This window comes from Accipiter gentilis, chromosome 9, assembly GCF_929443795.1.
Source record: "Accipiter gentilis chromosome 9, bAccGen1.1, whole genome shotgun sequence".
NCBI classification, from domain to species: Eukaryota; Metazoa; Chordata; class Aves; order Accipitriformes; family Accipitridae; genus Astur; species Astur gentilis.
The window spans coordinates 3,899,318-3,912,147 of NC_064888.1; the positions used below are offsets into that span (position 1 = coordinate 3,899,318).

Below are 12,830 nucleotides of genomic sequence, written 5' to 3' on the forward strand. Positions count from 1 at the left end.
TTTGCTTGTTTTTTGTTTTTTTTTTGCAGAGCTCTCAGCTGCCAGCTCTTGTTTCCAGATGTTTCCCTCTGGTTCTCGCCCTGCCTGGCTGCTCTCCTTAAAATAGCAGGGGTCAAAATACCCCACCGCTGGTGCCTTAGGGCTGCCCCGGTGTCTCTCCCGTAAAATGCCCTTGGGCTGCGGGGAGGAAAGACGCAGGCTGGTGTGAGCCCAGCCTCTGCTTTACAGTCTCTTTCCTGCCTCTATAAATAACCTCGGCGAGAGTCACTTCAAAGGGAAGGGCTGGCGGCGGAGAGGTGGTTTGGGGACCAAACGGGACAGGGGCGTCCCGCTGCCCGATCCCACCCCGGCGCTTTGCATAAATAAATAAATCATGCAGCAAGAGAGAGGTGGAGAGAGAGGGCGAGCAGAGGAGGTTACTTTGGGAAGCCGCGCAGCTCGCTCATCCCAGCCCCGTAGTTCGGAGGGAGTGTGTCATGTTACAGGGGAGCCGCGATCAGCCAGAGCACAACGTCGCCGGAGCAGCTGAGAATTACCTCTCTCTAATGGGGACTTTCATGTGCGAGTTCCTGGCCGGTCTGCGAAGGAACTGAAACTGGCAGCTTAGAAGGAAGCAAAAACCTACCGGTGAACCAAAAGACTGAAACATAGGAGGAAAAAGGAAAAAAAAAAAAAAAAAAAAATCCTGATCAGATTTTTTTTCCCCTCTTCCACTCTTTGCTGCAGTTGGATCCTTTTTTTTCTGCACCCCTTTTATGTGTGTGTGGTTTGTTTTTATTTTTTAAAGACACCCCCCCCCCATCCACTTTTGTCATTATTGCTGTTATTTGTCATTTGCTGGCACTGGGATCCCCTTGGACACTCTTTTTCTATGTCTTCTGGATTGTGCTTCTTGGAGTAGGAGTGAGGCTTTATTTATTCTATTTATTTATTTATCGTTTCTCAGGACAGGGAGGGAATGTTGGAAGAGAAGAGCTGGAAAGGCGTCGGCGAAGCAGCTTTTGACAGGGGGTGCGTGGCTCCCCCCAGGACCGGTGAGGGGGAGAGATGCTGCCGCCTCCCTCTCCTGCTGGGCTCGGGGCTGCCTGGTGTCTCCTTGCTCTCTCTGGTGCTGAGCCTCCTGCTCTACTTTCGGACCTCCGATCTGCAGTCCCGGGTGTCCCACTTGGAAGCGGACAGACCCACACAGCTCCCTGCCTGGCTCTCAGCAGACCAAATGGAGACAGCTATTTTGGGAAGAGTTGACCAACTGCTTGATGAGGTCGGTGTCCTTTCATTTTGCATGTATAGTTTGCAGTACTATGGATTTTAGGCACGTGCATGCTCGCATAGTCGCATTATCCTTTTTTTTTTCCTCCCTTAAAAGCGTATTTCTGCACAAGTGATGCTGCTAGGTTGAATTTGCCGTGCTTTCAGGTCCCTCCCACCTCTCAAACCTGCCTGGCATTTGCTTCCCTCTGCCCAAGCCCATGCTGTGGCTGAGCCCTGGCACTTTGCAAATGGGGAAACCTCATCTCTGGTCCTAGCAGGGAGGTAATAGCCTCCAGCCCTCTCCGTTTGGTGACTGGTGGCATTGCCTGCTGAAAGAGTTAGAGGTTAAACCTGGGAATTCAGTGTGCATTTGAACCCTGGGAGAGGGACAGGCAAGGCATGCTACAGCCGGCACGGCTACGGGAGAACGTAACTGCAAACACACCAATGTCGTGACGGGCTGGCTTTGCCGCCGTGCCAGCCCTGACCCCTTCCACGGCTCCTGGCTCAGGAAAATGAGACACACTGGCACTGCCAGGGTAGTTTCTGGTACTGCCAGAGCATCAGTGCAGAGCATATGGCTGTGCTATGCCTGCTTAAGCCTCATCCAAACTCCACTGGAGCCAGCAGGCTCTTCCTGAGGATGGGGGAGAGCTACTGCTGAAGAAGCCTGAGCTTCAGCAGGTCAATAAAGAGGGTTCAAAAGTGCAGATTTTTGTTGCTGACACCTTTTACTTTGCTGTGCTGATGCTGCTAGGGGCTGCCCAGGCTCCTCTGCCCTGGGTGGGATAGGTACCCTGCAGGATTCCTTACCTTATTGGAGCTTTGAAGTGGTTTAGACATGTGTCAGGGAGCAGATGGTGGCTCACGTCTCTGAACTCTCCAGGCAGGTCCACACTGACCTGTTCCCACTGCTCTGGGGGAGGCTTGGGGCTAAGATTCAGGGCTGGGGCCGTTTCCACCCACCTCTCCTTTTCTCTCTTTACTCCAGCCTTGCCATGAGACAGGCTGCAGAGATCGCCGGGGCTAGCCCAAAAGCTGTTTGTGTCTGAAAAAATCTTGTGTGCTGCTATTGCCAAACGGGGCGAGGAACGGAATGATCAGAATAGTGGCTATTGGGACTTGCCTCGGGGCAGTGCTGCCTGGCACCCGGGGGAACCTGGGGACCCTGCCACGCTTTCTAGGAGCAGTGAAGGTCTGTGGTGAGGAGTTTAAACCTACAGCTGACACGCTCGGCTACCGTTTACGGGTCTCGTGGGAGCAGTCCCTGGATCGGCTGGGTTTTGCAGCCAAAAGCTGTGAACCTCGAGTTAGCAAACACCATCGGAGCTGAGGGATGTGGTTTTGAGTGGCCTTTGTGGATGATGAATACGGGGGAGACAGGGTCCGTGTGGCAATACCCTACAGAAAAAAGCCTTTTGGGGATGCAGAAGTGTTGCAAGTGGCTGGACCTGTGCCCCGCTGTTGCACCCTTGCTCAGGGACTCCTTCCCTGCCACTGGGCAGGGGATAACATGCAGTGGTCCCCTCATTGCTGCTGGCACAAGTCTCCTGGGAAGTCCCAGTTTATCTCTACCAAGTGATTTGAGACGTGCCACAGGACGCCTCCCTGGAGTGGTGCCCAGGGCCGGATGGCCCCCTGTGTCCTGCTGGCTCCACTGGCTGCAGCACCTTTCCGACTTTTTATAGCCTGGCTTAGCAAGGAAATGGGGCTCTCATGATGCCCACATGCCTGGCAGCACCCATGTTTTCTGAGCAGCCCCTCCTGAGCCCCTGGGGGTGGCCCTAGCCCCCCTTGCAGCCAGTGCGGGGAGCAACCCTAGGAAAGGAACCACCGCTTGAGGGGCCAGCACTTGCTCCCGGGTACCACTGCTGTTACCAGCTCGCTGCTGGTCCACAGCTTCACAAATAGCTTGGAGAAAGGTGCCGGAGCCTGTGGAGGAGCAGGGATGCCTGGCCCAGGTCTCCTGTCTCTTTACACCTCTGAAGGTCTGCTGCCCGCAGGGGAGGAGACCCTCCTTGACTTCGCTGCTTGCTTCAGCTAAGCTCCTAAACCAGCTACTTCAGACTTCCACAACTCAGTCAGAGGCACGGGTGTAGGCCAAGCGGCTCGAGGTGCAGGGTGGGGGTCTGCTGGCAGACAGATGGTGGAGTGGCATATGGGGCTTTTGCTTAGGAAAGAAAAACAAATCCCCCTGGTCCTCCTTTTTATTAGGTCTGAAGTGGGACTAAGTTGGATGGGTCTCCTGCACTGGATGGTGAGGGACAAGAAGGACGTAGAAAAACAGGGAAGATAAAGGGGAGCAGGGAAAGGATGGGAGAAGAAAAATGAGGAAAGTGAGAGACAGTGCCAAGCGTGACTGGGGGGAGAGGGGCTGTGGCCGGGCTTGCCGTGATGGACGTGAAAGCGGGATATTCATTCCCCCCTGCTCAGACCCTCGCTGCCTCTCACTGCCACATCCTCACAGAGTTTCCTGGTGTTTTGACCTTAATGGGTTTCACAGCTGCCAGCTCCGTATTATCCATCACAAAATAAAATAGCAAAGCTTTAAAGAAACTCCAGCTTTGGAAAGAGCTGTTCTGAGCTGGGCAGAGAGGTGGGAGGTGAGGGAAGCCACGGGCACAGGAGCACACGTTTCTAGCTCTGGTGGCTGTGAAGATCAGCTGGAGGGACATGAAGAAGCAAAGTCTGCGAGGGCTGATAGAGGACCTCTAGGGTTATGCTAAAAACCCGTACTGCTCTGTGCTCCGAGCTGGAGCATGTGGTGCCCTCCAAACTGTGCCATGTTTTGCGTCCAGGTGTGCCTTGGAGGTTCCCAAGGGTCTGCAAGTCACCATGTGGACACCACACGGACTGCACTGAAAAGTGCAAAATGCAAAAGTCCTGTTAGGTGCCCTTCTTCCAAACAAGCAAAAATAAAGCAAATTGGCAGGGAGAGGAGCTGGGTTGCTTTGTTTAAAATGTTAATTTTAAAGCCAGCTGGTGGGGATGTTTTCCCGGTCTTGGAGCCCAGTTTTGGAGCACCCGCGCCTGGCTGTGGCAGTGTTTCTGTCTCAGTTCAGGATGAACAAGGAGAGGGCGGCAGATGCTTTCCCAGAAGCAGCCCCACCAGTGCTGCTGCACTTGCTACTTTGTAAACCTCTGCCTGGTGTTAGAAATACTAGAGCGGAATTTTCTACCTGACACAAATTGACTAAGTTTTCCCACAAAACTGTCTGTGCAGAATGAGCCAGAAACAGGTAGTTCAGGGAGAACTTTAGCTCCACGTAGGAATTCCTCTGCATTTATGGGACATGATAAAATCATACAAAGAGCACAAATAAACTCACTACTGGCATTTGCAGGAGAGGCAATGCTCTCCAAAGGGTCCTTTCCCATGCTGGGTAACATTTGGTGCTATTTAATTTGCCAAAACCTCGTCAGGGTGGAGAGCAGGATGGATTCAGTGCTGCTGCTAGGAAAAAAACCAGAATTTGCGTGCTGGTAGAGGTAGAAGTGTGTGTGTGTAACACAACAGCAGTTATCCTGTTGATGAGTAATGAGTGCGTTCAGACTCTCAGGAGCTTGCGTTGAAGGTATTTGTTGTGTCTTTAGTGATGCTGAAGGGATTCAGGGGCTGTGCCATAGATGGGGAGGGAGCATTGGTCCCCACTGCTTTCCCAATAGGCTCATTTCCCTGGGACTCTTTCCTTATGCGACCAAAGGAGGGACACCTGAAAACTCCCTTTCTCCCCTGACTTAAAGCTTCTTTTTTTCCTCCTTTTGCTTCAGTGTCTTAAGGCACACTGCTCAGTTCTGCTTCCCAGGGTCAGCAAGATTGCTCTAAGCGTCCCCTGCCTTGACCTTTAGCTTAGTGTTTTCCACCCCAAAATCATGAGATCTATTTTTTTTTATTCCAATTTCTCTGGTAGCTAAGCCCCATTTCCTTTCAGCTGCTTGCAATCCTTGAACCTTGATGGTGGTGTTTCCAAACTTTTTGCTCCATATGGGAGTGTTCACTGCTTGCTTTTGCTCTATACCATATGGTCCTGCGATTCCAGGAGCTGGGCCTTTAAGAAGAAACAGCGAAATCGGAGATAAAACAATAAGAGTTAACAAAACCACCCACCCTTGAAATCTTCCTGATGGTTGTAATAGATTATCTATTTGAGACATGTTTCTTTTAGCTGTTGGAGATAGTGGTGGGAAATGATTTCACCTCCCTGGGTGACTGCAAACAACTACGTCTGCTAAAGAGCTATTAATCCGCCCCCTTTGAAGAAGTGCCCTCTCTTTCACCTAATCTCAAGTGCCCATCCAAAATAGACAGGCAGTTGCAAGGTTTAGGAGGCCACAGCCATGGTCCTTTAATGTCAGAAGAGGTCTCGCTTTCACTGCTCTGTTCATCCAAGCCAGCCCTGTCCTGTCACACTAGCAGCGAGTTAACAAAACCCACGGGAAAAGCCCATGCTGGCTTTATTGCCTATTTCCAGCACATGTTTCAGCCCGGCCCGCCTGCCTTGCCCTCTTGCAGACAGAGGGTTTTTCCCTTTCCTCCGCACTCAGCGATGTGCGATGGCTCCCTAAATAATACAGAGGTGCACAGTCCCCATGTTGGAGCCAGTCAGCTGTGGCCGCAGTGCCGGCAAAGGCTTTTTCAGGCACTTTCATGTGTGTAGGGGCAAGGTGCAGCCGTTATGTCACCAGAAAACATGACAGGCAAGAGCAAGCAGGCTATGCTGTCAGACCGATCCTCTCTATAAGAAGGGTTTTCAGCATTTCTGCCAGGGTAAGAGGTAGCCAGTTGCTGCTCTGATGTTTTCATGCTCTAGGTGTCCTCCAGGTGAAAAAACAAACCCCGCATTGGAGATCACAAACACTAGCTTCCCAGGGACCATGTTCTTTTATTTTTGCTTATAGAAGTCAACCTTGCCCTGAAATTGAATGGTTTTCTGTTGCCCCGGAATGAAAGTTTTCTCTTGGAAAGGCCAATTTTAGAGGAAAGCCCTTTCTTTTGCTCTCCTGAGCAAAGCCAGCTTCTCGTGTTGGACCAGGTGGTATTTTGCACAGTGGTAATGAGGGAAGCAGAAAAGGCCAGGAATTCATTTTATTTCACCATCTCAACCCAAAGTTGAACTGAGGTCTCCAGAAGCCAAGGATTTTTTCTGTTGCAGTCAGTGTTTGTTTAATAGATTGTGCAGGAAACCGAACTCCAGGCGCTCCTAAATTCCTGGTAGGTTTTGCCTCCCACTGAAAGGGAACAATCCCACAGCACCACTGCCCTTTGCACTCCCCAGGGAAGTGCAGAGCTCCTAGGCTCCAGGGAGGCACCGCAATGGCCAGGGAAGGGGGAAGTACCTGATGGCTGCACAGTACCAGTGCTCTGGGCTCTGCTCCCAGCCCTGTCCAGCAGCACCCACACCTCCTTCCCAAGGGGCGCCCATCCTCGAGAATGCTATTTCAGTTGTCCCAGGTGTTTCCGCTACCCAAACACTGCAGATCAAGTAATGGGAAAATGCTATCACTCCTGTTCCTGTCCTGGTCGTGCTCAAGTCCTGCTGTGTCATTACTACCCTGATAAATCCAGTTAGGCTGCTCCTCTCCTTGTGTACCGGTAGAACAAGCCAGCCAAGGCTTCTTGCAGCAACTCCAAACTCTGCCCTCCCCCCCAGCCGTTCCCTCTTGTCTGCTGGGGTGCCTCTGCACTTGGTGGAGCAGGGATCTGTTGCATGTTTCCTTACAGATTTCTGTCCTATAAAGGGCAGCGCTGCAGCCAGGGTGTTTGAACCCTTGCTGGTTAGGAAATGACTTTCTGCTCCTGCCTGTGTGAACCATCACCCCTCCCCTGTGCTAAGCCCAATTCCCAAACATGGGAACCCCACCCAAAGTGGCAGTCTTGTGTTCAGACATTTTGGTTGGCACATGTGTAGATGTAAGCAGGAATGCATATGCCTACATACCAGTACGAGTATCCAAATAAAGGCTCCGCTGTCCTATTTGTGCCCATGTTTGACCATTAGCACAAAGTGTTCGAAGCCAAGCAGCGTTGCAGAGCAGAGCCATGCCATCTTGGGGTGGCAGCTGGATGGGAACATGCCCAAATGCAAAAATTCACATATCTGTGCTTTTAAACTGAGAAGGTAAACATGGCTAAAATGTTGTATGGGAACTGGCAATTCTCCTCACGTGAAACCCTCTTCTTGCCTGGATACCAAATCAACTTGCTATCAAAACATTTCAGTCTATTGTGCAAAAAAAAAAAAAGCTCTGAAAATATTGAATTTCTAGTCAGTCACAACAACCCTTACTGATTTTGACTTGCAATAAGGAAGCCAGTCCTTTCAAAGTGAAAAATGGAAGTGTTCCAGCCAGTTCTGCCTTCCCTCATCCCAGGTAGAAATACGTTACTTTATTTTTTTCCTCTCTAAAAGAAATTTCCCCCAAACTGATGCCTTCTTGCAGGAAGGTGCTCACTTACTTGTGAAAATCAAGTAATTTCTATATGATCCCGGGCATGGGCTTCTGTTGAGTCCAACACAAGGCTATTTCTTTTGAAATGTTGACCCTGGTTGTGAAGTAGGTTAGACTATAAGAAGGTGCAACTGGGATGAACAGTTGGGCTTGAGGGTTAGAAGGGGAGAGGGAGTGACTCCTTAGCACAGGCAGCCCAGCAGCTCAGTCTCCTCAGATCATCTCAAATCATTAACCAAATGCAGTTCATAGGCATTAATGAATAACTTACTTGGATTGATTTGCATTTTCCTCACTAAATCACAGTTATTTTGATAAAGTCTATGAGGGGTGGTATGGATGCTGTCCCTAAAGTGCATTTTGCTCAGGACATGGGTCAATTTTAATGACATTTACAATGAGGGAAGATGCGGTGGCCTCAGGTGGACTCTGTTGACCCTTTAAGAGATACATAGACGGGCCCAGAGAGCAGGAGACTGACACCATTAGAAATCCAAACTCATTGGAAATGAACATTTTGACGTGATTCCACCTTGTGGAAGCTCTTGATAGGTTTTGTCTTGTTCTGCACTTGGAAAAAAATTAAGTTTCACAGCCTCTGAAGGTTTCAGGAAATGCCATTGCTGTTTTCAGGTCACCTTCAGCTGCAATTTTTCAGTGAGACCCTTCCATCCATCCAGGTGTCTCTTTGAGCATAAGGAGTCTGCCACAGGGGGGGAAGACTACCTGCTTCAGATCTCCATTTTTCATCTGCTGAGTGGGTCTTCTGAGAAATGCGGCTTTCTCATGAGGACACAGTCACCTCTTTATTCGCCAATGCTGGCTCTTGATTTTGTAATGCCTGTCAGGAGGACTACATTTGGAGGCCATTACGAAACTCCCTCAGCCTGCTTCCAATCAAACCCCACATTTCTAGTTAAAGACTATGAACTTTAATGCCTTTCTTCGCTCCCAAACTGTTCAGCTCTGTCTCTCCCATCTCTACTTGGGCAGCATCCCCCAGTCCCACTTTTCCAAGAATTCGAGGCTTTGGTTTCAATGGTATTAATGAATCATTTTGCTCTTTTTCCTCTCATAACAGAAATTAAAGTTCCATTTGCCAAGACATCGGGAAGTTCGAGACACACACCAGCGATGCAACTGCCCGGCAGGTAGGGATCTGGGATGGCTAGCATTTTGGAAGGGCTTTTTTCATCTACATTTTTTTGAAATATTTTTTTTAATGCTGTGTGGTATATGAATGCAAAGTTACGCATACTTGCATAACAGGGTGCTTGAGGTATAGGAAATCAATACGGAGATGTGTGTAACAAGTCAGGTACATGTGTAAATACTAATTCCACATATGGCAGAAACAGCAGGAAAAGTGATAGACATCCAGGTAGACATTCTAGATAGTCAATAAAAAGAGATAGATACATCTAGAGGGCAAATGTTTCCATTCATTTAGGACATCAGTTTTGAAGTGGGTAGAATGGCTCTTGGGAGGTGCGTCTTTCTTGCTGATTTGAGAAGGCTTGAGACATGCAGGCTAGACCCAACACCAAAGCTGAACAGCTAAATTTTGGTGACCCAAAATGCCTCTGGGGTGAGAAGTTTTGAATTCCTTGGTGTTATACAACTATCTGAGGCATCTTGCAGAATGACAGCCTTCTGTTAGAAGCAGCCTTTTATCAGGGTTGAATGAAGTGGTCACTCAAGGTCCTGCTCATATAACATACAGAAGTATTATGGGATTGTTTAATTGCATTATGTTTTTAATCATGCTAATATCAAAAGGCTCTTTGAGACACATCTTCTGAAGTGGTTTCAATACAATAAGTGACAAATTGCTATGGAAAAAACATTTGTGAATGGCATTTCATTCCACTACTATGAATCATTCAGCCTTCCTTATTGTCTTTTGATGCATTTGACTGTAGAAAAAAATAGAGAAGTGCCAGCTACGACTCGCATCCAAAGTGGAAGTTTTGGGAGAGTTTGAATATGTATATCCAAACTGGGTAGCTGAAGCTCATTTTGAAAAGAAAGAGGCAGGGAAACTTGTGTCTGGATGAGCATCTGAAAGTGGCATTTCCATTTTCTGTTGTTTCTTCTTTGGTTCTCTTTGGTGCCCAGTGTGAGGTGTTTCACAGTGTCTGGTGGTACGCATACAAAGTGTATTTAAGTACGGTCAACAGTGGGATAATGGTGGGTGAAATGATGAAGGGGGCTGTCTTTGCTGTAGGTAATGTTGTCTCGAAATCAGTGTATTTAGAACTCTGTACAGACACAGGAGGTACAGTCTCTTAGACTAAAATAGATTTGTAAAGTAGCAGCTCATAAAAGCAAGAGGTGAAGATATACAGGTTTGTGATGGAAAAGAACTAAAACCCAGGACCCAGACTCACAGAACATTGGTAAATGCCTGATTTGACTAGTCCAGACCAGGACTGTTGGACTTTTTAGTCCCAGAAAGAAACAACAGGAACTATTTTGGTTTAAATTTAAAAGACAGTACAAGTGAAATGTCTTTTAAGTATCTCTTCTCTAATAATCAGATCAAACCCGAGTTCAACGGTTTTTAAATTTCAACCTTTTCCCTTCAATGGGAACACAAATCATAGCACTACTCCATTTTCAAGTTCCTGCCTAGACTTGACATATAAATGCCATAAAACCACAGGAATGAATATCCTCCTGGTGTTTCTGAGCCAGCTTGGAGAAGGAAACTTAGAACTTGAATGCAGAGCAGAGAAGAAACAGATCCACTGATTTTTGAGGCCATCTGAACGTGACCCCTTATGCCATGTGTGTGATAGATGAATTGCCCAAGTATTTCAGCATCAAGGCTGGTTACAGGTACCCACATCCCTTGCAAAGCCTCAGCAGCAGTCGGTGCTGGATTTCTCATAACACTCGTTCTGTTAAGCTCATAGTATATCAGAAGGACAGCTTTGATTCAGGAGAACAATAACAAATGTCTTATAAAGGTTCAGGCTTTGTTTTTACCTGTCAAACTTGCCTATCTTCATCAAATATCCTATGAACACAGAAACTATTTGTAAAAATTTCATCCTGCCAGCTAATCCGTCAAGGGAAATGAAACTATGGTCCAAAGCTGATGATGTGGCAGGTGAAGTCTTGATTGGCTTTGGGCAGTGCAGAAATGAAGGCTCCTTCAGCCAGCCTTTGTCTTGTCTTAGACCCTTTGCTCTGGGGTGTTTCCCTTTGGTCTCCAGGCTGATGCAACGCAGGCCACCTGAAAACACCGTTGTGTTGTTTCAATGTGGTCTCTCTTCTAGCCCGAGACCTTGCGAATCCTTTTCGCTGATGCATTTTTTTCCCTTGTGTTTAAAATGCCCTAAGGACCAGACAACGTGACCCTTGCGGAGACCAAGGTATTCAGAAGCACTGAGAAGCATCAAGATGTTGCAAGACTTGGCGCATGCCCGTTGCTTCTCAGTGGCCCACTCCACTGCCTGTAAACACATCATGTTCCTCACCAAGAATAAATGTTTATCAGAAGTGACATTTGAGTTCATCCCTAACTGTGAGCCAGGTCCCTGCATGGCAAAGAAGGGGAAAAGGAAGACAAGTTCATTTGTTGACCTGTTCAGTACGGATGTGGAGGTCCTGGGCAGGGTCACCCATTGCCACAGAAGAGCTTCAGGACACAGGGGGTTGTGAACGTAAATGCTTTGGAAAAACTGGGAATAGGGGAGCAAGAAGACTGTGAAGTGTGTGACCGTGCTGTGGCTATCTGAGCACACATGATAAGGACTGTAGGAATAATACGGTCAGGAAAACAGCACAGCTGTATTTATAGCAAACGATAAGGAAATAAGTTTCCTTCGGCTGGGAAGCTGCTACTTCAGATCACTTGGACTGGGGCTGGGTGTGACTACCTGTAAGTGATATGTCGCTCCTTGGCACTGTGTTTTCTGAGCTGAGAGGTCGCAGTGGGCTTCCCTAGCAGTATCTCAGTGGGGAGGACATGTCCCCAAGGTTAGCACAGCCTTTCTGGATAACTAATGACTCAGTTCCCTTCATCTGATAGATAACCTGTGTGATTCCTTCTGTCCCCGCTGCCAGACTGATCTGGGACAACTCCGTACAGGTTAGGAAAGGGCCCTGAAGCCTCAATGGCAGCAATGACTTTACCCAGCTATTCACCACCCCCAGACCCTGTGCCATGCTGGGGCCAAGTGTGGACAGGGAGCTCAGCACAGGTTTTGATTCGAGGTTGTTGCGTGCTAGGATGAGACTTGGGGAGTTTTTCTGGGGCTGAGCAGATGCTGGTGGGACCATGGCTCTGATTTCTAGGAGCAAACTTCCCCTTGTGACTTTTGCTCAGGTGGGGGAAATGTTTCTTTTCCATATGGGATCTGGATGTGGCTCAGAGCTCGGGAGAGCTACCTGAGACTGGATGATCCTTTCATGGCCAACTGACCTCCCTTGATTTCTGCCACGTAATAACAAAATGGTGCGAGGGAAAAGCATTGTGTTTCAGGCTGACAGGGTGAAAACCTAAGCTTTCCTGGTCTAATCCAGACCCAGCTGCAGATCCAGACCCTGTCTACCTGGACAGTCTCAAACAGTCAGGGATTACCACCAACCCCCCCCTCCCACAGCCTTCCTGGCGGAGGTGGGCGCTTGTGTATTTTATATACTGTGACTCTCTTTATTAGACCTTTCCCATCTTCCTCTCCTCAGCTCCTATTTTCACAGTCCCCACGTGGCTGTTTTTCACTCTGCTGGCGCTCTGTTCCAGTCTTCAATATCCCTTAAAAAAAAAAAAAAAAAAAAAAAAAAAAAAAAAAGGCTGGCTCCTTTCCCTCTGCCCCCGCAATGCTTGTTTTGGTCCAGTTTCTCCTTGGGCAGGTTGGGAGCCCACAGCGCTGGAGGCGGTCAGCCGTGCAAGCAGGGAAGCAGCTCAGAGGGATGCCGAATAGCTTTTCCATCCCTCCCTGTGGCAGAACTCCGGGGCAGAGGAGGGAGCTGTGCTGTGGGAGGAGGCAGCTCTGGCCCCATGGGCTTCTGGGGACTGGGGCTGGTGGTCAGAGGGGAGGTTGCACAACCCCGCCACAAACCAGTGCACCTTCTGCTGTTATAGGGGCTTGGAAGCTGGTGTAGGGCAGCTGCAAGGA

The 12,830-nt window shown here is 48.8% G+C and overlaps 1 long non-coding RNA gene across 1 annotated transcript; it reads left to right on the forward strand.

Annotated features, from left to right (window-relative positions):
- Nucleotides 1-312: 312 nt before the first annotated feature.
- On the forward strand, nt 313-8,854 carry LOC126042628 (uncharacterized). Its single transcript, XR_007507247.1, has 3 exons — nt 313-759; nt 947-1,261; nt 8,783-8,854. It is a non-coding gene; the product is annotated as an uncharacterized LOC126042628 (long non-coding RNA).
- Nucleotides 8,855-12,830: the final 3,976 nt, after the last annotated feature.